This window comes from Petromyzon marinus, chromosome 16 (genome assembly GCF_048934315.1).
Source record: "Petromyzon marinus isolate PM22_M1 ecotype Great Lakes invasive population chromosome 16, UKy_Petmar_22M1.pri1.0, whole genome shotgun sequence".
Lineage (NCBI taxonomy): Eukaryota > Metazoa > Chordata > Hyperoartia > Petromyzontiformes > Petromyzontidae > Petromyzon > Petromyzon marinus.
This window is the reverse complement of record NC_133682.1, coordinates 5,684,331-5,709,760: the sequence shown is the minus strand read 5'-3', so window position 1 is coordinate 5,709,760 and position 25,430 is coordinate 5,684,331. Positions and strand designations below refer to the sequence as shown.

Below are 25,430 nucleotides of genomic sequence, written 5' to 3'. Positions count from 1 at the left end.
GTGTTTGTGTATATGTGATTGAGGCTATTTGTATATGAGGATGTCATTGAGATAGTGTGTTTGTGGCTATGTGATTGAGGCTATGTGTATATGAGGATGTGATTGAGATGGTGTGTTTGTGTCTATGTGTTTGAAGCTATGTGTATATGAGGATGTGATTGAGATAGTGTGTTTGTGTATATGTTATTGAGGCTATGTGTATATGAGGATGTGATTAAGATCGTGGTGTTTGTGTCTGTGATTGAGGCTATGTGTATATGAGGATTTGATTGAGATCGTGGTGTTTGTGTCTATGTGGTTGAGGCTATGTGTATATGAGGATGTTATTGAGATAGTGTGTTTGTGGCTATGTGATTGAGGCTATGTGTATATGAGGATGTGATTGAGATGGTGTGCTTGTGTCTATGTGATTGATGCTATGTGTATATGAAGATGTGATTGAGATTGTGTGTTTGTGTAAATGTGATTGAGGCTAAGTGTATATGAGGATGTGACTGAGATAGTGTGTTTGTGTATATGCGATTGAGGCCATGTGTATATGAGGATCTGATTGAGATAGTGTGTTTGTGTATATGCGATTGAGGCCATGTGTATATGAGGATGTGATTGAGATAGTGTGTTTGTGTATATGTGATTGAGACTATGTATATATGAGGATCTGATTGAGAGAGTGTGTTTGTGTCTTTGAAAATTGAGGCTTTGTGTATATGAGGATGTGATTGAGATCGTGGTGTTTGTGTATACGTGATTGAGGCTATGTGTATATGAGAATGTTATTGAGATAGTGTGTCTGTGGCTATGTGATTGAGGCTATGTGTATATGAGGATGTGATTGAGATAGTGTGTTTGTGCATATCTTATTGAGGCTAAGTGTATATGAGGATGTGATTGAGATCGTGGTGTTTGTGTCTATGTGATTGAGGCTATGTGTATATGCGGATTTGATTGAGACCGTGGTCTTTGTGTCTATGTAATTGAGGCCATGTGTATATGAAGATGTGATTGAGATAGTGTGTTTGTGTAAATGTGATTGAGGCTATGTGTATATGAGGATGTGACTGAGATTGTGTGTTTGTGTATATGTGATTGATGCTATGCGTATATAATGATGTGACTGAGATAGTGTGTTTGTGTCTTTGAAAATTGAGGCTTTGTGTATATGAGGATGTGATTGAGATCGTGGTGTTTGTGTATATGTGATTGAGGCCATGTGTATATGAGGATTTGATTGAGATCGTGGTGTTTGTGTATATGTGATTGAGGCTATGTGTATATGAGAATGTTATTGAGATAGTGTGTTTGTGTATATTTGATTGAGACTATGTATATATGAGGTTGTGATTGAGATAGTGTGTTTGTGAGTATGTGATTGAGGCTATGTGTATATGAGGATGTGACTGAGATAGTGTGTTTGTGTATATGTGATTGAGGCTATGTGTATATGAGGATTTGATTGAGATCGTGTGTTTGTGTAAATGTGATTGAGGCTATGTGTACATGAGGATGTGACTGAGATAGTGTGTTTGTGTAATGTGATTGAAGCTATTTGTATATGAGGATGTGATTGAGATAGTGTGTTTGTGTATATGCGATTGAGGTCATGTGTACATGAGGATCTGATTGAGATAGTGTGTTTGTGTATATGTGATTGAGGCTATGTGTATATGAGGATGTGATTGGGATAGTGTGTTTGTGCATATCTTATTGAGGCTAAGTGTATATGAGGATGTGATTGAGATCGTGGTGTTTGTGTCTATGTGATTGAGGCTATGTGTATATGCGGATTTGATTGAGACCGTGGTCTTTGTGTCTATGTAATTGAGGCCATGTGTATATGAAGATGTGATTGAGATAGTGTGTTTGTGTAAATGTGATTGAGGCTACGTGTATATGAGGATGTGACTGAGATTGTGTGTTTGTGTATATGTGATTGATGCTATGCGTATATAATGATGTGACTGAGATAGTGTGTTTGTGTCTTTGAAAATTGAGGCTTTGTGTATATGAGGATGTGATTGAGATCGTGGTGTTTGTGTATATGTGATTGAGGCCATGTGTATATGAGGATTTGATTGAGATCGTGGTGTTTGTGTATATGTGATTGAGGCTATGTGTATATGAGAATGTTATTGAGATAGTGTGTTTGTGTATATTTGATTGAGACTATGTATATATGAGGTTGTGATTGAGATAGTGTGTTTGTGAGTATGTGATTGAGGCTATGTGTATATGAGGATGTGACTGAGATAGTGTGTTTGTGTATATGTGATTGAAGCTATGTGTATATGAGGATTTGATTGAGATCGTGTGTTTGTGTAAATGTGATTGAGGCTATGTGTACATAAGGATGTGACTGAGATAGTGTGTTTGTGTAATGTGATTGAAGCTATTTGTATATGAGGATGTGATTGAGATAGTGTGTTTGTGTATATGCGATTGAGGCCATGTGTACATGAGGATCTGATTGAGATAGTGTGTTTGTGTATATGTGATTGAGGCTATGTGTATATGAGGATGTGATTGAGATAGTGTGTTTGTGTAAATACGATTGAGGCCATGTGTACATGAGGATCTGATTGAGATAGTGTGTTTGTGTATATGCGATTGAGGCCATGTGTATATGAGGATGTGATTGAGATCGTGGTGTTTGTTTATATGTGATTGAGGCTATGTTTATATGAGGATGTTATTGAGATAGTGTGTTTGTGGCTATGTGATTGAGGCTTTGTGTATATGAGGTTGTGATTGAGATAGTGTGGTTGTGTGTATGTGATTGAGGCTATGTGTATATGAGGATGTGATTGAGATAGTGTGTGTATGTCTATGTGATTGAGGCTATGTGTATATGAGGATGTGATTGAGATAGTGTGTGTGTCTATGTGATTGAGGCTATGTGTATATGAGGATGTGATTGAGATACTGTGTGTGTATCTGTGTTTGAGGCTATGTGTATATGAGGATGTGATTGAGATCGTGGTGATTGTGTCTATGTGATTGAGGCTATGTGTATATGAAGATGTGATTGAGATAGTCTGTTTGTGTCTATGTGATTGAGGCTATGTGTATATGAGGATGTGACTGAGATAGTGTGTTTGTGTATCTGTGATTGAGGCTATATGTATATGAAGATTTGATTGAGATAGTGTGTTTGTGTATCTGTGATTGAGGCTATGTGTATATGACGATGTGATTGAGATAGTGTGTTTGTGTCTATGTGATTGAGGCCATGTGTATATGAAGATGTGATTGAGATCGTGTTTGTGTCTATGTGATTGAGATAGTGTGTGTGTCTATGTGATTGAGGCTACGTGTATATGAGGATGTGATTGAGATCGTGTGTGTGTGTCTATGTGATTGAGGCCATGTGTATATGAAGATGTGACTGAGATAGTGTGTTTGTGTATATGTGATTGATGCTATGTGTATATGAAGATGTGATTGAGATTGTGTGTTTGTGTAAATGTGATTGAGGCTATGTGTATATGAGGATGTGACTGAGATAGTGTGTTTGTGTATATGTGATTGAGGCTATGTGTATTTGAGGATGTGACTGAGATAGTGTGTTTGTGTCTTTGAAAATTGAGGCTTTGTGTATATGAGGATGTGATTGAGATCGTGGTGTTTGTGTATACGTGATTGAGGCTATGTGTATATGAGAATGTTATTGAGATAGTGTGTCTGTGGCTATGTGATTGAGGCTATGTGTATATGAGGATGTGATTGAGATAGTGTGTTTGTGCATATCTTATTGAGGCTAAGTGTATATGAGGATGTGATTGAGATCGTGGTGTTTGTGTCTATGTGATTGAGGCTATGTGTATATGCGGATTTGATTGAGACCGTGGTCTTTGTGTCTATGTAATTGAGGCCATGTGTATATGAAGATGTGATTGAGATAGTGTGTTTGTGTAAATGTGATTGAGGCTATGTGTATATGAGGATGTGACTGAGATTGTGTGTTTGTGTATATGTGATTGATGCTATGCGTATATAATGATGTGACTGAGATAGTGTGTTTGTGTCTTTGAAAATTGAGGCTTTGTGTATATGAGGATGTGATTGAGATCGTGGTGTTTGTGTATATGTGATTGAGGCCATGTGTATATGAGGATTTGATTGAGATCGTGGTGTTTGTGTATATGTGATTGAGGCTATGTGTATATGAGAATGTTATTGAGATAGTGTGTTTGTGTATATTTGATTGAGACTATGTATATATGAGGTTGTGATTGAGATAGTGTGTTTGTGAGTATGTGATTGAGGCTATGTGTATATGAGGATGTGACTGAGATAGTGTGTTTGTGTATATGTGATTGAGGCTATGTGTATATGAGGATTTGATTGAGATCGTGTGTTTGTGTAAATGTGATTGAGGCTATGTGTACATAAGGATGTGACTGAGATAGTGTGTTTGTGTAATGTTATTGAAGCTATTTGTATATGAGGATGTGATTGAGATAGTGTGTTTGTGTATATGCGATTGAGGTCATGTGTACATGAGGATCTGATTGAGATAGTGTGTTTGTGTATATGTGATTGAGGCTATGTGTATATGAGGATGTGATTGGGATAGTGTGTTTGTGCATATCTTATTGAGGCTAAGTGTATATGAGGATGTGATTGAGATCGTGGTGTTTGTGTCTATGTGATTGAGGCTATGTGTATATGCGGATTTGATTGAGACCGTGGTCTTTGTGTCTATGTAATTGAGGCCATGTGTATATGAAGATGTGATTGAGATAGTGTGTTTGTGTAAATGTGATTGAGGCTACGTGTATATGAGGATGTGACTGAGATTGTGTGTTTGTGTATATGTGATTGATGCTATGCGTATATAATGATGTGACTGAGATAGTGTGTTTGTGTCTTTGAAAATTGAGGCTTTGTGTATATGAGGATGTGATTGAGATCGTGGTGTTTGTGTATATGTGATTGAGGCCATGTGTATATGAGGATTTGATTGAGATCGTGGTGTTTGTGTATATGTGATTGAGGCTATGTGTATATGAGAATGTTATTGAGATAGTGTGTTTGTGTATATTTGATTGAGACTATGTATATATGAGGTTGTGATTGAGATAGTGTGTTTGTGAGTATGTGATTGAGGCTATGTGTATATGAGGATGTGACTGAGATAGTGTGTTTGTGTATATGTGATTGAAGCTATGTGTATATGAGGATTTGATTGAGATCGTGTGTTTGTGTAAATGTGATTGAGGCTATGTGTACATAAGGATGTGACTGAGATAGTGTGTTTGTGTAATGTGATTGAAGCTATTTGTATATGAGGATGTGATTGAGATAGTGTGTTTGTGTATATGCGATTGAGGCCATGTGTACATGAGGATCTGATTGAGATAGTGTGTTTGTGTATATGTGATTGAGGCTATGTGTATATGAGGATGTGATTGAGATAGTGTGTTTGTGTAAATACGATTGAGGCCATGTGTACATGAGGATCTGATTGAGATAGTGTGTTTGTGTATATGCGATTGAGGCCATGTGTATATGAGGATGTGATTGAGATCGTGGTGTTTGTTTATATGTGATTGAGGCTATGTTTATATGAGGATGTTATTGAGATAGTGTGTTTGTGGCTATGTGATTGAGGCTTTGTGTATATGAGGTTGTGATTGAGATAGTGTGGTTGTGTGTATGTGATTGAGGCTATGTGTATATGAGGATGTGATTGAGATAGTGTGTGTATGTCTATGTGATTGAGGCTATGTGTATATGAGGATGTGATTGAGATAGTGTGTGTGTCTATGTGATTGAGGCTATGTGTATATGAGGATGTGATTGAGATACTGTGTGTGTATCTGTGTTTGAGGCTATGTGTATATGAGGATGTGATTGAGATCGTGGTGATTGTGTCTATGTGATTGAGGCTATGTGTATATGAAGATGTGATTGAGATAGTCTGTTTGTGTCTATGTGATTGAGGCTATGTGTATATGAGGATGTGACTGAGATAGTGTGTTTGTGTATCTGTGATTGAGGCTATATGTATATGAAGATTTGATTGAGATAGTGTGTTTGTGTATCTGTGATTGAGGCTATGTGTATATGACGATGTGATTGAGATAGTGTGTTTGTGTCTATGTGATTGAGGCCATGTGTATATGAAGATGTGATTGAGATCGTGTTTGTGTCTATGTGATTGAGATAGTGTGTGTGTCTATGTGATTGAGGCTACGTGTATATGAGGATGTGATTGAGATCGTGTGTGTGTGTCTATGTGATTGAGGCCATGTGTATATGAAGATGTGACTGAGATAGTGTGTTTGTGTATATGTGATTGATGCTATGTGTATATGAAGATGTGATTGAGATTGTGTGTTTGTGTAAATGTGATTGAGGCTATGTGTATATGAGGATGTGACTGAGATAGTGTGTTTGTGTATATGTGATTGAGGCTATGTGTATTTGAGGATGTGACTGAGATAGTGTGTTTGTGTATATGTGATTAAGGCTATGTGTATATGAGGATGTGATTGAGATAGTGTGTTTGTTTTTGAAAATTGAGGCTTTGTGTATATGAGGATGTGATTGAGATCGTGGTGTTTATGTCTATGTGATTGAGGCCATGTGTATATGAGGATTTGATTGAGATCGTGGTGTTTGTGTATATTTGATTGAGGCTATGTGTATATGAGGATGTTATTGAGATAGTGTGTTTGTGTATATGTGATTGAGGCTATGTGTATATGAGGTTGTGATTGAGATAGTGTGGTTGTGTGTATGTGATTGAGGCTATGTGTATATGAGGATGTGATTGAGATAGTGTGTGTCTATGTGATTGAGGCTATGTGTATATGAGGATGTGATTGAGATAGTGTGTGTGTATCTGTGATTGAGGCTATGTGTATATGAGGATGTGATTGAAATCGTGGTGTTTGTTGCTATGTGATTGAGGCTATGTGTATATGAGGATGTGATTGAGATAGTGTGTGTGTGTGTATATATATGTGATTGAGGCTATGTGTATATGAAGATCTGATTGAGATAGTGTGTTTGTGCCTATGTGATTGAGGCTATGTGTATATGAGGATGTGACTGAGATAGTGTGTTTGTGTATCTGTGATTGAGGCCATGTGTATATGAAGATGTGATTGAGATCGTGTTTGTGTCTATGTGATTGAGATAGTGTGTGTCTATGTTATTGAGGCTACGTGTATATGAGGATGTGATTGAGATCGTGTGTGTGTCTATGTGATTGAGGCTATGTGTATATGAGGATGTTATTGAGATCGTGTGTTTGTGTCTATGTGATTGAGATCGTGGTGTTTGTGTATATGTGCTTGAGGCTATGTGTATGTGAAGATGTGATTGAGAAAGTGTGTGTGTCTATGTGATTGAGGCTATGTGTATATGAGGATATGATTGAGATCGTGTGTGTGTGTCTATGTGATTGAGATAGTGTGTGTGTTTGTGTCTATGTGATTGAGATAGTGTGCGTGTGTTTCTATGTGATTGAGACTATGTGTATATGAAGATGTGATTGAGATCGTGGTGTTTGTGTCTATGTGATTGAGGCCATGTCTATATGAAGATGTGATTGAGATCGTGGTGTTTGTGTGTCTATGTAATTGAGATAGTGTTTGTGTCTATGTGATTGTGATCGTGGTGTTTGTGTGTGATTGAGTTCGTGGTGTTTGTGTTTCTATGTGATTGTGATCGTAGTGTTTGTGTGTGATTGAGATCGTGGTGTTTGTGTTTCTATGTGATTGTGATCGTGGTGTTTGTGTGTGATTGAGATCGTGGTGTTTGTGTGTGATTGAGATCGTGGTGTTTGTGTGTGATTGAGATCGTGGTGTTTGTGTGTGATTGAGATCGTGGTGTTTGTGTTTCTATGTGATTGTGATCGTGGTGTTTGTGTGTGATTGAGATCGTGGTGTTTGTGTTTCTATGTGATTGTGATCGTGGTGTTTGTGTGTGATTGAGATCGTGGTGATTGTGTTTCTATGTGATTGTGATCGTGGTGTTTGTGTGTGATTGAGATCGTGGTGTTTGTGTTTCTATGTGATTGTGATCGTGGTGTTTGTGTGTGATTGAGATCGTGGTGATTGTGTTTCTATGTGATTGTGATCGTGGTGTTTGTGTGTGATTGAGATCGTGGTGTTTGTGTTTCTATGTGATTGTGATCGTGGTGTTTGTGTGTGATTGAGATCGTGGTGTTTGTGTTTCTATGTGATTGTGATTGTGGTGTTTGTGTGTGATTGAGATCGTGGTGTTTGTGTTTCTATGTGATTGAGATCGTGGTGTTTGTGTGTGATTGAGATCGTGGTGTTTGTGTGTGATTGAGATCGTGGTGTTTGTGTTTCTATGTGATTGTGATCGTGGTGTTTGTGTGTGATTGAGATCGTGGTGTTTGTGTTTCTATGTGATTGTGATCGTGGTGTTTGTGTGTGATTGAGATCGTGGTGATTGTGTTTCTATGTGATTGTGATCGTGGTGTTTGTGTGTGATTGAGATCGTGGTGTTTGTGTTTCTATGTGATTGTGATCGTGGTGTTTGTGTGTGATTGAGATCGTGGTGATTGTGTTTCTATGTGATTGTGATCGTGGTGTTTGTGTGTGATTGAGATCGTGGTGTTTGTGTTTCTATGTGATTGTGATCGTGGTGTTTGTGTGTGATTGAGATCGTGGTGTTTGTGTTTCTATGTGATTGTGATTGTGGTGTTTGTGTGTGATTGAGATCGTGGTGTTTGTGTTTCTATGTGATTGTGATCGTGGTGTTTGTGTGTGATTGAGATCGTGGTGTTTGTGTGTGGAGTTACGCTTCTCTCATGATGGTCTCAGTTTCGCCGTCTCTCGCACAGCGGGTATCGCTTTTAATCGACGCTACTGCAGCCGAGGCTAATGGGCTGGCTGTCGATATCACATACAGAGCACCAGCCACAGGACAAATGCTACTCACAAATGCACCACCCCCCCCCCTCGTTTCGCCATATAGACACAATCAGAGTTTGTATTTATACTGGAGGGATCCGATGGGCTATCAAGGTATTTTTCACCGACGTCCAGTCGGGGCAGGTCAACAGAACGTTACAACAGCAAACAACTCTGGTTTTTTCACACCTGATGACGACCGTTTGTGTTATGGTCGAAACGTCGTGAGAATTTTTATTGTTTTATATATATTTTATTATTTTATTGTTTCCCTTCAACGTGACTTTACCGAAAGAGCTAAGAATATGAATTACTGCAGTCACGAAAGCTTTAAATCAAAATTTAACTCTGGCAATGTCCCAAGACTGTCAGGGGGGACAGGGAGCAGTGTGGTCAGCACCCCATGCACGGCCGCCTTTGTCTCCCCAGCGTCGACGATTACACCAGCTCAGTTGATGTTGGGTGAGTCTCCAGTACTGAAATCAGTCTCCACCTGTGTTAGCCGTCACTGGGAATCATCGTCATAGAGCGTGCAGAACGCTAACCGCTGCGCCACCGCTCCCAACACAAACACATTGAACGAGGAACCCGCACTTGCACACAAACAGGGCAAACAAAAACAACAACAACAACCCTAGCGAAAATACAAAGACAAATGTCCATGTAGAATTATTTTTATGGACTGTTAGGGCAAGTGTTGTGAGTGAACACCGATTAAGGTCGCCACGGGCACACGAGGGATGTGGGTGGCCAACACCGCGCCCGGTCACCTTTGTTCCCCCCAATGCTGACGTTTGTTTACACTCCACGATAGGTACTCGTTTAAGGCTGAGTGGACCTAGGGGAGACCCCCGGGATCGGTTCATAACGTAGCGCGCTCACCGCCGTGCCACCGCTCCCCGCTCACATACGCAAGACAAAGATGTCTCGCGTGGCCTTAACAGACTGTTGGGGCAAGTGCTGTTAGCGAGTAGCACCTATGAAGGCCGGCACGACACACGAGGGGGTGGGTGGCCAGCACCACGCCCGGCCCCCTTTGTCTCTCCAGTGCTGATGTTTCATACACGCCTGGTACTCATTTTGAGGCTGAGTCGACCCAGGAAGGAGAGGCCCAGCACCGGCTCACATAATCGTCACTGGTGTTGACCCTAAGCGAGAATCGAACTCGGATCGCCGGGTTCGTAGCGCAGCGCGCTCACCGCTGCGCCACCGCTCCCCACTCACATCCACACACGCGCACACAACTCCCTTCCTCTTCCTCCTCCTCCGACACACACACACACAGAGAGAGACTCGCACAGACGCGCACACAGTAATTGCATTACTTGCTGCCTCTGATTTATCGCTAAAGTTAGAGCGGTATAATCATGGCAAATGGGTGTCGTTTGTCGCCCGTAGGTGTGTCCGCCCGCATTAAGTAAATGCACCCCGAATCCATCATAACGGGCGCAATATTTGTGAGCAAAGAGACAGCAGCGGGTGGGCCCCGGGCAGGGACCGTGCTAAGGAATCGGTCTCGCACCACCACCATCATCATCATCACCAGTACCACCTCCACCATCAGCATTACCACCAGTACCACCACTACCATCATCATCACCACCAGCACCACCACTACCATCATCATCATCACCAGTACCACCTCCACCATCATCATCACCACCAGTACCACCACTACCATCATCATCACCACCACCGTCATAACCACCACCATCACGACCAGCACCACCATCATCCGAGCAGCCGGAAGACGCTGCGACGGGGTAACCAGAGTTATTCACAGGTATCGGAGTGCAATCGGACGTTCGGGATTTCTATTCCCCATCAAACCGTCATCTCTCCGCGGTCGATACAACGGGTATCAAATGTCGTGGCGAGTCGACAGTGAATGTCCCAACCATTAGACCTCACCCTCACCACAGGGATGGGTCATTTCCACCACTGGCTCAGACCTGGTAAACGAGAGATTGGGAAACCACTTTGACTAATTTGGATTTTCACCACTTATATCCTGACCCTTCTATGTGAGTCTCCTTGTGTGTGGTGTGTGTGTGTCTATCTGTATGCTAGTCTCTGTGGGTGTTTGTGTAATTGTGTGTCTACGTGGGAAGCGGTGGCATCGTGGCCAGCGCACGGCGCGAACGATCCAAGTTATGAGTTCGATCCCCGGCCATGCCCCATATCAGTAGCGAGCACGTGGGCCTCCCATAGGTGGCTTCAGAATTCCACGAGCACCTTGTGCAGGGTGTGTCAACATCAGCACAGAGGGAGACAAAGGCGACCGGGCAAGGTTCTGCCCGTACTCACCCCCCACCCCGAGTGCTGTCCCGGCCTCAATAGGTGCTCGCTAATAGCACTCGGCCCAAGAGTCTGGTATAGAGTGGGGGGGGGGGGGGGTCGTTATCTGTTCCAAAGCCTCGAGTCCGGTCAAGGGAAGGGGTCCCCCCGAGAGATGTCGGGGCTGGGGAGGTTTTGAGTCACGCCGGAGATTCCCTCTCACTCGACACTGGGCGGCGCTGTGAGGAACTCTCTCGAGGCGTCACGACAATTTGTGCTTGATTCGCGACTTTCCTTGAGGAACTCTTTCGAGGTGTCACGACAATTTGTGCTTGATTCGCGACTTTCCTTGAGGAACTCTCTCGAGGCGTCACGACAATTTGTGCTTGATTCGCGACTTTCCTTGAGGAACTCTCTCGAGGCGTCACGACAATTTGTGCTTGATTCGCGACTTTCCTTGAGGAACTCTCTCGAGGCGTCACGACAATTTGTGCTTGATTCACGACTTTCCTTGACGGACTCTCTCGAGGTGTCACGACAATTTGTGCTTGATTCGCGACTTTCCTTGAGGAACTCTCTCGAGGCGTCACGACAATTTGTGCTTGATTCGCGACTTTCCTTGAGGAACTCTCTCGAGGCGTCACGACTATTTGTGCTTGATTCGCGACTTTCCTTGACAGACTTTCTCGAGGTGTCACGACTATTTGTGCTTGATTCGCGACTTTCCTTGAGGAACTCTCTCGAGGTGTCACGACAATTTGTGCTTGATTCACGACTTTCCTTGACGGACTCTCTCGAGGTGTCACGACAATTTGTGCTTGATTCGCGACTTTCCTTGAGGGACTCTCTCGAGGTGTCACGACAATTTGTGCTTGATTCGCGACTTTCCTTGACGGACTCTCTCGAGGTGTCACGACAATTTGTGCTTGATTCGCGACTTTCCTAGAGGGACTCTCTCGAGGGGTCGCGACAATTTGTGCTTGATTCGCGACTTTCCTTGAGGAACTCTCTCGAGGCGTCACGACAATTTGTGCTTGATTCGCGACTTTCCTTGAGGGACTCTCGCAGAGAGCGGCGCAACTACAACATATCGTCACTAAAACTGCCTTAAAAATAAAACCGCTGCTAGAGAGGCGTTGTGTGGCCACCCCGACTTTGGATCCACCCCCTCTCATCCATACATCTCCATCACTATATCTCAATCAGCGCAAGCCTCACGTAAATCACGTGGTTTCTGCGTGGCCAACCACCCCCCCCCCCCCACCCTCTGAATCTCTCCCCTCTCTCTCCCCGCCCCCTGTGAAAACAGACGCCGTTCCGCGCGGCAGCGTCGATGCCCCCTACGATGCAGCCTCTTCCTCTCGATCCTCATCTCTCCTGACCCTTCGCTCCCGTTTCTCCGTTCCTTCTCTTCGCTTGGCCGTTGCGTTTTCTCTCCCCACCTACCCCCATACATTACATCCTTGACTCTACCGCATGCATCCGAAATATGATGGGGGGGAGGGGGTAATCGCTGCCCCTTTCACGTGGTAGTGCCGCACGCGTAACAAGCTTTCAAGTTCAAACGAATCTCCCGAAGGTCTCGCTCCCTTCCAGTGGTTCATCTCGAGGCGTTGTTCGTCCACGAGTTTGTCCGGCGGCGCGTTCCACGTGACTGGGCCCTCGTTCTGGATCATCGCATGTCACTGCGCCGCGCATTCAACGGAGAATTGGCCGTGAAGCGACGCACACCGCGCGCGTGAACAATTGATAAATGGGGCGGGCGGGTGGTGGGAGTTGGAGATCGTTCTAATTCTGGGCCATGGCTAATGCCACGGTAAATCCACTGCTGGATGCATCCTTTCCCAATCCGTTGCAATCTCCCCCTCCCCCCCACCACCACCACCACCACCCACACGCACACGCGCGCTCTTGTAATGTGACGGGAAGGGGGGGGGGGGGTGCAACGTTAGTTATTTAGACGTAAAGATATACGGCCACGCAATCGACGGGACGCGAGTGAAAAATGGGGAAGTGGGAGTTGTATTAAAGCGCCTCGAGAGCTCTCGGACACTGCTAATGCCTCCACTCCATCAGAGGCCTCGTTAATAAGACGCGCAGTGCGCGCGGGCACGAGCTGATTTGGAGCATTGGCGGCCTTAAATACTTAATGTGGAGGGGAGGGGGGCCAGGGAGGGGAGAGGGGGGGGAGAGAGGGGGGCCAGGGAGAGAGGTGGTGGTGGTGGTGCTGGCCACCCACCCCTTTGTGTGTCGTGCCGCCCTTCATAGGTGCTACCCGCTAACTGCAATTGCCCCAACAGTCTGTTACAGGCTACACGGGGGATCTTTGCCTTTCGGTGGTGGTGGTGGTGATGGAGGAGGAGGTGGTGGTGGAAGAGGAGGTGGAGAGTAGTGTTAGTGTAGCGGTTTGCGCGCTTCCATACAAACCCGTCAACCAGAGTTCGATTCCCGCTCACGACCACCAACAACAGCGGCGATTACTTTAACCGGTCCTGGGCCTTTCCGAGGTCAATTCAGCCTCACATTAGTAGGATGTTTAAACATTGGTCACCCACCCCATCGTGTGCCTTTGCCACCTTGATAAGTGCTCGCTAACAGCACTTGCCTCAACAGCCTATGTTGGCTATACGGGGCGAATGTTTGTCTTTGCGCGAGATAGTTCGTTATTGAGAGTGTCTGGATGTGAGTATCTGTGCCAGTAATATACCATTAGTTTTGTAACTGCTGTGGAAATCACTTGAGGCCTTTATTCACAATGTGCGCACATCGTCAGCTATTGTCTATGCACTGCTGGATGAATACTTCCCCAAGCTGTCGTCATCCCTCACGGTTCTGCGACGCCCTCAAAGAAAGTCGCTAAGAGTTAAATCCACCGCTCCATCTCCGCGACTGCCGTTCCCTCCGGGGAGTCTGCCCTCCTTTGGCTGCGATTCCGTCACTTGTCTCGAACAATTTTAGGCACGATCTACCCTTCCCGAGTCAACTTGCATCTCTGTATGCAGGCAGTGAAATGTTGTACTATTATTTTCTTATTTTACCAGGTTAGGCCCACTGAGCTACGTAGCTCTGGCCACAAGTGATAGCTCAACGAAGTGGATCATCACGTGGACATTTACAGCAGCCAAATACTCTAAAGGCGTGTTTCTAAATGTGGAGGAGAAAACCCGGAGGACCCGAAGAAAAATCCAAGCGACCACGTGGAGAACATCCAGATTCCAAATATACCGGCGGATTGAACCCACGACCTCCTGTACACCAAGCGAGATAGTTAACATCTCGCCGCTGCGGCACCCATGTATAGATATTCCCTACAATAATTGAGGATAATTATAATTTATGATGTATAGCTTTTGAAAATACACTGCTGGATGAAGGTCTCCCCGATGCCATACTTAACCATACTTCACCACGCATGTCATCGCCGGTTGATGAAAGGAGAAGGGAAAGTGGAACGGGTTCGGTTTGCATGCTCGTCGACAATAACAACGGTGACACACATTCTATTGAGCTTCTCCGTCTCTCTTTGCCTTTCCTTATTCTTACAAGACGCCGTTAGACATTCGCGGAAGGCGACTCACAAATAATTGTTGTGGATTTACTCTCCAACACACCGGTGGGCTGAAGTGGTGACTAATTGTTTACGTGACAAATCCCTTACTAATTGGCTGTGTCGGGTGGTGGAGGGTTACACACAGCAGCGGCGATGTCTCCTGCAGTCGCCGCATTGAGATTTGAGGCAGAGTAAAGTGGACGTGGGCACGACGCGCAGCCAGTGAAGATGATGTAAACTTTCAACAATTTTTTTTTATTTTATTTTACCAGGTAAGGAAGCCCACCGGAGCTATTTTTTCAAAAGCGACCCGACTATGAACAAATGAAGTCTCAACGAAGTGACTTATCACGTGGACATTTATATCAGCCAAATAAGAATAATAATAATGTAATCTTATATAGCATAATTCGTGCAATTGCATCCCACAACGCTGCAACATCAATTAGCCAGTCCCTTACAAAGATGATGCAACAACAAAAACCCCCACTGCTTAGCTAATCAAAAACGTCGTGATTTATTTTATTTTATACCTACGTGACTTTGCCGAAATAACCAAAGCGTATGAACACATAAATAACGGTGATCGAGACAAAGAACAGAATGGCAGCCAAAGGAGGAGAGATGGAGCGGCGTTAGATCGGCTCGTGTGCAGTAGAAAGAGGAGGTGGAGGGGGGCTTCATCCAGCAGTGGAGAAATCACGGCTGATGATGATGATGACGGGCGATGTTGAAAGTCAGAAATAGAAGAAAAATGGGAATGATCGCGTATTCTGAGCTGCACCGTTAAATTGAGTTAATCCTGTCAATTGCTATTCAGCCATTGAGTCGGCCATTCACTGAGAGGCGTTGCGCTACAGCGAGACGCGCTCAACAAAAATATGTTTAACTCAATCCGCTCATTAATAACACCTGCCCGTGTACCCCCCCCACACACAACACACAACACGTCTGTGCAGGTGCTTGTAGAACATAATCCAATTAACGATTCGCCCTGCCAATTAGCGCAACTCTCTCCGTCGTTCCGGGTCCGCTGAGTGTCGTGATTCATCCACTGCGTTTGCCGAGGAACGCGTGACTGCGTGAATGCGTGAGTGAGCGTGCTTGGCCACCCCCACTTGCCTCATGTGTGCCGTGCCGGCCTTCATAGGTGCTCGCTAACAGCACTTGCCCCTGGCTATACGGGGGATCTTTGTCATTGTCTTTGCTGACCGCCCCCACCTTCCTCATGTGTGCCGTGCCGACCTTCATAGGTGCTCGCTAACAGCACTTGCCCCAGGCTATACGGGGGATCTTTGTCATTGTCTTTGCTGGACACTCACCCCCACGTGTGCCGTGCCGGCCTTCATAGGTGCGACTCGCTAACAGCACTTGCCCCAAGGAGTCTGTTGCAGGCTATACGGGGGATCTTTGTCATTGTCTTTGCTGGACACTCACCCCCACGCGTGCCGTGCCGGCCTTCATAGGCGCGACTCGCTAACAGCACTTGCCCCAAGTAGTCTGTTGCAGGCTATACGGGGGATCTTTATCCTTAGTCTATTTTTCTACCGTGAGTCAATGGGCAGCGCCCGTCAGTGCATCGCGGGGCGACGGCCTCCCGCCTTGCACTTTTACTCCGTGGATGCTCACTCAGGGTGCAAAGCGAAACGTCGTGCATCGACCCGCGTGGCAGCGATGGATTGTAGTGGGGGGTTGTAGGGTGGTATAGTGGGGGGGGGCGGTGTGGGTGGGGGTATAGTGGGGGGGTTGTAGGTTGGAAGGGGGGTCTAGTGGGGGGGGGCGGTGTGGGTGGGGGTATAGTGGGGGGGGGAGCGGTGTGGGTGGGGGTATAGTGGGGGGTTGTATGTTAGAGGGGACTATGGACGATGCTGTGTGTCGTGTTTACATTCATAAGCACGAAACAAGCAAAGTGAAAAGTTACGCAAATTATTTTGGTGATTGCTGCTGGAACCTGTACCAGCGACAACTAAAATAAAACACATTCGTCAATAATGCCGTGGCTTTAAAAGTAAATATATAAAATAGGTGACGTTCCGGGCAATACCCCTTCTTCATGAATGTGCTATGAAGTATGGTTAGTGCGTCACATTTTGTTCATTTCAAGCCGACGTAGTGTTATTGGCGAACGTGTTGAGTTGAAGCAAAGTGACATGGATTCCAATTGACTGCTCGCCTTCAAATGCAAATGATCTCGCTCCACGCACCCGATGACCGTTAAACAATTAACGTTGTCTGCGTCAATAGATCCGATCCAGGTGAAGAGTTCGGTGCGAGCGTGCGCGTGCACGTGGTCTGCGTGACGCGGGCGTCGCTAAGTGCTTAGCGCGTCACGTGGGACTTGTTTAACAATCATCGTGCGCGTGCGGCGTGCAGCGACTTCATTGGAAATGGAACTTTCCGCGTGTCTTATAATTGCCCATCAGCAGGCAGGCGCATGCTCCTTGACTTGCGGTGACAGCCGAGTGTCACACTGGTGTCACACTGGTGAGACTAGGCCATGCAGACGACATAGATGCCTCATAATAAAGGTTTTTGGGTTAAATCGCGTAAATATAATTGGGTCGTAACCCTCCACCACCCGACACAGCCAATTAGGACGGGATTTGCCGCGTAAACAAAACGCCAAGTAGTTACCACTTCAGCCCACCGATGTGTTGGAGAGTAAATCCACAACATTCACAATTTTAGTAGTGCGACGTTTCGCTGGTAATTGCACCCAGCATCGCCCGATGAGTGGTGGAGGGTTACGACGCATTTATACTTACGCGATATTATTAATAATATAGGTCGCGAAAGCCTACGTGTTAAACAAAAATAAATAACAACTTTCTTTTTTCAAGGAATCGAGTCTCACACTGGTGAGACTAGGCCATGTAGAAGGCTATTCCTGGTGTCGGCAGAAAATGCATATATTATCATCAGAGCATGTTGTTAGCATGTTGTTAGCAACATGTGGCTAATGCAGTACTTGATTCCTTGCAAAGGGTGTCTATTTGGCGTTTGAACATCTTAACACCTGCTGTTTTATTGCCAGCAAGGGTAAAACCTCTTCTTATTGAACTACGTGTTTTTGTTTAGTGTCGTTGCCCTTCCACCGCACCTCCGATTAGCACGATCGTCTGCGTGCGGTGCGAAAGAAGTTCAACGTCCATGAGTTATTGCACGGAGTATGCATACCTATCCGTTGCATGCTTTTGAGACGGGCGAATTCACGTCACGCGCCAGCTTGTTGTAAATGGCAGAGCGGTTAAGCAGCATCGGGGACGTAAAGCCAAACTCATCGGGCCAGCATGTTAATTGTTTTTTCGCGATTCCTCCTGGCTGATCACTTGTACAGATTGTTGGTGTCTCCGCTACCGGAGACATCAAATCTCGGGTCGCCGGGGGGCTCAACAAGGCAGTGCGCTAACCACTGCGCCACCGCTCCACTCATCTCATTATTACTTGGGCACAATCTTCTACATTAATAAATGTATATATAATGTCTCTCTCGACGTAGAATAAAATAACAAATATATCATTCTTTACTGGTATTCAGCGATCTGGCTGTGAATTCTTTGGCTGTGAATTTGGGAAGGGGGGGGGGGGAGACGTCTGCCCCCCCCCCAACTCTTTGAGAGTAAGCAAGATCCCGACGATAAAATCAAACGATAAAATCAAACGTGAAAAACAAAACAACTGCAAACAAAATACACGTGAAGCAACACCACAAGAAACCTTCATTCGCTTTGTGCCATTGTCTTTTATTAAATGGACGCGAGACGGAGGACAGAAAAGTGTCCGGCAGGTTACAGGCAACAAGGATCTCGTGAATCGAGAACTTGCCGGCCGCGTCGGGGTGATGGATCCTGTTGTAATTCGCCGCACGTGGAGTTCCATCGCGCTGACTCTGATGAAATATGGACCGCGAGAGGAGACGACAGGCAGAGACGACTCGAGGAGCAGCCGGATATTGCGAGGAGAGAGAAGGGAGAGAGCGAGAGGAGAGAGAGAGAGAGAGTTTTGAGAGTGAGACGCGCGTACGTGGATGGATGGACGGGGACGGGAGCGTTGGTTGATCGTGGGTGCATGTCGCCAGATAATAAATTGTGGGGGGGGGGGGGGGGGGGGGGGGGGGGTGGAGGTGATTTCCCATCTGTTCTGATTGCGCACATGTGTATATGCATGTTGAACTTATTTCGCACCGTGCGTAGCCAACCGTGCTAATTGAAGGTGCGGGGGAAGGACAACACAAATGCTGTCCTCTTCTCATACATGTGAATATGTTCATATACACAAAGACAAAGATTCCCCCCATGTAGCCTTAGAAGACTTTTGGGGCAAGTGCTATTAGCGAGCAACTATTAAAGATAGTGCGGAGGAGCGGTGGCGCAGTGGTTGGCTCACTGGGAAATGGAACCCAGCGGACTGGGTTCGATTGCCAGCCACGGCTCACATCAGTGGTGAATGGTATCTGAATCCTGTCCTAACCCCCCCCCCCCCTCATCACCAGCGTGGTGAATTATGGTCAAACAACCCCAATTACCGATACGGCGTGGGGAGGGATTTATCCAACAGTGGATTGACAAAAGGACTGAACCATATCACGATCATTATGATTTAATTTTAATCTTTGTTTTTTTTATTCTGCAATATACTCAAACGGTTGCGCCATATATAACCATCGACGAGAATGTTTGTAATGCTTCCTCGCGAATCTATGCGGTTGTTCTCGGTTATCCATGTATCATTTAAAGCGGTGTATGTACCGTATTGAACTACGTATCAGGTTTTTTTCTAATAGACCACCACAACAAAAAAACAACAACAACAACAACATCTGTAACCAGTCTCCAACCGGTCAGGAATGATTTAAGCACGTCAAATCCATCTAGCAGCTCCCCCCCCCTTATTATACACAATATAGGTGTATAATAATATATGATGATTATGGCTAGGAATTCCTCATGCAGTACTCGAATGGTAATGCCTTACGTCGATAAAGCCGACTTTAAGATCAACTAAGCAGCGTTTCGTCAAATATCGAGTGAGAAATTAAGCTCTTGTCTGTAAATGTAATTAAACCAAATCAACACACTCGTCAGTAATACTGCGTCCGAAAAAGGGGAAATATATCGGCGACGTTCCGGGCAATGGCCCTTCTTGATAGCACAGAGCACATGTGCGTACTGTATGCACATTGAACTTCTTTCGTACCGTACGTAGCCAACCGTGCTAATCGGAGGTGCGGGGGAAGGACAACAAACTAAACACAAAAAGCAGTTCTGAAGAAATGAGTTTTCAGTCTGGATTTAAAAGTGCGTATCTCCCAGTGGTTTCCTCGCACGTGTCACATGTAAATGTAATGCATGTACTGCACATGCGAGAACGCGCTGAATAGACACACGCACGTGCTGTCCTGCACGTGTGACCAAATTCGCGTAAATGGTCACAACTGCGATGTTGGTTTTTCGCCACACATCTGAACAATCCAGGGCAGAATTCGTGAAACGTTCAGACAGTCTGAATGGCAACTGTCTAGATTGCAAGTCAGTGGTTTGACCATACTTCACCCGCGCATGACCTGACCTGCAGGTCCCCATGTGAAAAACAACGCTGAGGCCGTCTCAAAACAGTTTCAGAGGCGCTGTATCTGAATCTTGAATCGCCCGTCCTCTAACCTTCATCCAGCAGTGGATCGACCATGGCTGTCGGTGATGAACGTAACAGCCTCGAGAATACGGAGCGGAATTTTTCCGAACAAAATATAAAATATGTGGGATTATTGTCGCACACGTTTGACAATCCAATTACATTTTATGTATTCATATGTTTTATTTTTACAACGGAAATTACCCTTGCAAGGATCAGCCCGGGTATGTATATACATATTTAGCTGTAGTTCGTTTTCATTTGGTTGAGATGTATCGGCTGCTGATGCTGATGATTCTTATTCTGCAGACTGTATATTTCCTTGGTGTAATATTGTTTGCGTGTTTATTTTTTACGCTTATCGCGGTTTTGACCCAGTGGGTTATTAACATTTATTTTTTGTAAATCGGAGGTGTTAACCCTTGACACGTAGTCTCGATTAATTAACTAATGGAAACAACCAATCAACTGGCCATCATTTTGGAGTGGGGACCCAAATTCGAAAAATACAGCCATTTCGGATTTCTTTGCTTTAAAGAGGAAATAATATTAGCCATATCTCTCCCATTAGAATATACAAATTCTCCTCGGCCGCAAATACATACGCAATGGGCTTCCATTAGCCCTGAATGTCAGCTGCAATAGGAGCGGTGGCGCAGTGGTTAGCGCACTACGCTATGAAAACCGAATACCCGAGTTAGATTTCCAGCCACGGCTAACATCAGTGGCGAGTGATAGCTCAACCAATTCTGCCCCCCTCCCACCACACACCCCAACCCTCGCTCCCTCCTCTTCACCAGTATATACTGGCCGGAATGGTGAAGTATGGTCAAATAACTCCCATGACTGATACGCGGTAGGGAGGCCTTCATCCAGCTGTACATCATTATTATTATTTACAGTCATAATGTAAAGTGCACCTGCTATTATAACGCAACTGAAGTTACACGAACCGCAAGCGGAATGCATATTCGAAAAACACTCCGTAAATGTACTGCTCGTTAATAATGTATAAACACGCTGTTTACATAGATACAATGGATATGTAAGCAACATCAATCACTCCTACATTGAGATAGGCAAACGTCTACCCAGAACACCCGTGTAGCCTCCACGGACTGACCCGGGCAAGTGCTGTTGGTGAGCGCCTATTACATTCGACGCAGCATCGAGCTGTTGGTCAGCAGCTGGTCAGCACCCCGATGCATCACAAACCGCGCCAAGGCTGACCCAGAACCGGTTCAGCAGCCGAAGTTAGCCTGGCCGGGTGTCGAACTGGGGTGGTCGGGGTTTGTAGCGCACCTCGTTTAACCGCCACACTACCGCTCCCCATACAAAGACAGAGATCCCCCGTGTAGCCTGTAACAGACTGTTGGGGCAAGTGCCGTTAGCGGGTAGCACCTTTGAAGGGCGGCACTGCACACGAGGGGGTGGGTGGCCAGCACCACGCCCAGCCGCCTTTGTCTCCCCAGTAGCGATGTGTACACTTCAGGTGCAGCGCTCATTTGATGCTGAATCCACCTCGCGAAGGCCCAGCACCGGATCAGATAATCGTCATTGGGTATTGGCCCTTAGCGGATCGCCAGGTTGGTAACGCAGCGCGCTAACCGCTACACCACACAGACAGACACACACACACACACATAGACACAATCACACACACACATACACACGTAGAAACACACACACACACACACTCCCACATACTCCACCGCTACACTACCGCTCCCCGCTAGACGCACACATACGTACAAATACACGTTCGCGCAGATACACAGACGTACGTATGCACGCACACACGTACAGACATACATGCATGCACATGTGCACACGGAGACAGTTGGCATACTCACACAGACACACACAGAGACACAATTACACACATACACACACACACTTTCACTCAAACAGACACGTACATTCTATAAGACTTGCAGTCAGACATACGTGCATCGACATAATCCGACGTACACACAAAGATAATACCAAATACTCCACCGCTCTCGACTGGACTCACACATGCATACGTACAAATACAGACACACACCATATCTAAACACTCACACAGATACACACCGGCTTACGTATGCACGTAAAAAAGACAAAGATCCCCCGTATAGCCTTAACAGACTGTTGGGGCAAATGCTGTTAGCGAGCACCTATGAAGGCCGTCACGGTACACGAGGGGGTGGGTGGCCAACACCACAGCCGGCCGCCTTTGTCTCCCCAGTGGCAATGTTTACACATCGCACCAGGGTACTCATTTGAGGCTGAGTCGACCTAGGGGAGGCCCAGGACCAGTCGCCAGGTCTGTAGCACAGCGCGCTAACCGCTACACTGCCGCTCCCCACATGCACACATACATACACGCATGCGTGCATGCATACGTACATACACGTACACACAGAGAGACAGTAGCACACTCACACATATCCATACTGGCATAATCACACACACAAAACAAAGATCCCCCGTTATAGCCTTAACAGACTGTTGGGGGCAAGTGCTGTTAGCGAGCACCTATGAAGGACCGGCACGGTACACGAGGGGGTGGGTGGCCAGCACCATGGCCGACCGCCTTTGTCTCCCCAGTGGCGATGTTCACGCACCGCACCAGGTACTCATTTTAGGCTGAGTCGACGTAGGGGAGGCCCAGGAGCGGTTCAGACGACATTCGTCACTGGGTGTTGGCCGTGAGGGGGAGTCGAACCCGGATCGCCAGGTTCATAGCGCAGCGCGCTAACCGCTACACTATCGCTCCCCACCACTCACAGACCCACACAGAGGCACACGCACACAGCACACACATCACACACATCACACACACACGCGCGCGCGCTGGCGCACGCTGCATTGCTGCACAAAGGGTTGGTTAACTCACGTACATGACCCATGCACTTCTCCACGACCCGTGCGTAATTCCTATGCACCGAACACAGCGACGAAATCACGCGGTCTGTCTCCACGCCGTAGAGGCATCAACAACGGTGCGCTTAGGAGTCCAATACACATAAAGACAAATATATTGGCTTTGCAGGCCGATATCATCGCCCGCAACATGTGTAACTTAAGCAAGCAAATTCTAGGCCGGTTGCAACCCCAGTTTGGCTTGCTTAACACGCATATATATATATATTTTTTTAAACACACACACACATTCTGCTTTGATTCTATTGAGGTCTGTAAAGTCACCATCACTAAGCCGACGGATTTAAAAAAACACATTTATTTTTCGCATGATAACAGTTATTCATATTACTATGATTACACTAGATATGTAAGCAACATCAGCCACTCCTACAATGAGAAACGCAAACGTCTACCCAGAACACCCTTGCGGCCTCCACAGATGCTGTTGGCGAGCACCTATTAAATTCGACGCAAACGGAGTGTGTCATTGCGAGGGGTGAGGTTGTTTCCTCCGTTACCGCCGAGGAGATTCCAACGGAGGGGAGGTTTGGGCGGGGGGGGGGGGGGCTTACTCTGGACGTCTGTGAAAAAAGAGCTTCATAGCTCATCGGATTCCTCCTCCAGGATGAACACACACACACACAAAAAAGATTCACTCACGCACGGCAGTCCGGAGGGCAGTTGGCATGACTCGACAGGCAGCAATCACCAGCACCACCCCCAGCTCCACCAGCAGCATCACCAGCACCACCAGCAGCAGCAGCAGCACCACCAGCGGCTCCGAGCGTGAGACACGGAGAGCCGAGGAAACGCACCCCAGGGCCCGCTGTACCCACATGCTCTCTCCCTTGCCTGCCTCGAACCACGTCACTGCTCCCCGCCGTAATTCGGTTAAATTCCCCTCTGCCGGTGCTGCATTCGGGGGCCAGTGGCCGCGTCGCTCGCACGACACGACGCGCTTAGTTGCAACCCGACGTTCCGGCACCGTTGTCAACACGTTGTGTGTCTGTGCGTTAGGGGGTCTGTCTGCCTGTGTCTGCCCGTGTGTGTGTGTCTGTGCGTTAGGGGGTCTGTCTGCCTGTGTCTGTCTGTGTGTGTGTCTGTGCGTTAGGGGGTCTGTCTGCCTGTGTCTGTCTGTGTGTGTGTCTGTGCGTTAGGGGGTCTGTCTGCCTGTGTCTGTCTGTGTGTGTGTCTGTGCGTTAGGGGGTCTGTCTGCCTGTGTCTGTCTGTGTGTGTGTGTGTCTGTGCGTTAGGGGGGTCTGTCTGCCTGTGTCTGTCTGTGTGTGTGTGTCTGTGCGTTAGGGGGTCTGTCTGCCTGTGTCTGTCTGTGTGTGTGTCTGTGCGTTAGGGGGTCTGTCTGCCTGTGTCTGTCTGTGTGTGTGTCTGTGCGTTAGGGGGTCTGTCTGCCTATGTCTGTCTGTGTGTGTGTCTGTGCGTTAGGGGGTCTGTCTGCCTGTGTCTGTCTGTGTGTGTGTGTGTCTGTGCGTTAGGGGGTCTGTCTGCCTGTGTCTGTCTGTGTGTGTGTGTCTGTGCGTTAGGGGGTCTGTCTGCCTGTGTCTGTCCGTGTGTGTGTGTCTGTGCGTTAGAGGGTCTGTCTGCCTGTGTCTGTCCGTGTGTGTGTCTGTGCATTAGGGGGTCTGTCTGCTAGTGTCTGTCTGTGTGTGTCTGTGTGTTAGGGGGGTCTGTCTGCCTGTGTCTGTCCGTGTGTGTGTGTCTGTGCGTTAGGGGGTCTGTCTGCCTGTGTCTGTCTGTGTGTGTGTGTCTGTGCGTTAGGGGGTCTGTCTGCCTGTGTCTGTCCGTGTGTGTGTCTGTGCGTTAGGGGGTCTGTCTGCCTGTGTTTGTCTGTGTGTGTGTGTCTGTGCGTTGGGGGTCTGTCTGCCTGTGTCTGTCCGTGTGTGTGTGTCTGTGCGTTAGAGGGTCTGTCTGCCTGTGTCTGTCCGTGTGTGTGTCTGTGCATTAGGGGGTCTGTCTGCTAGTGTCTGTGTGTGTGTGTCTGTGCGTTAGGGGGTCTGTCTGCCTGTGTCTGTCCGTGTGTGTGTCTGTGCGTTAGGGGGTCTGTCTGCCTGTGTCTGTCTGTGTGTGTCTGTGTGTTAGGGGGGTCTGTCTGCCTGTGTCTGTCTGTGTGTGTGTCTGTGCGTTAGGGGGTCTGTCTACCTGTGTCTGTCTGTGTG

At 46.5% G+C, this 25,430-nt stretch overlaps 1 long non-coding RNA gene across 1 annotated transcript in view; it reads right to left on the bottom strand.

Moving 5' to 3' along the window:
- Positions 1-24,343, bottom strand: part of LOC116942941 (uncharacterized) — a 49,690-nt gene extending 25,347 nt beyond the window's left edge. Inside the window, exon 1 of the long non-coding RNA XR_012941809.1 lies at positions 23,920-24,343. This is a non-coding gene — a long non-coding RNA (uncharacterized LOC116942941). The remainder of the gene's footprint in view (positions 1-23,919) is intronic.
- Positions 24,344-25,430: the final 1,087 nt, after the last annotated feature.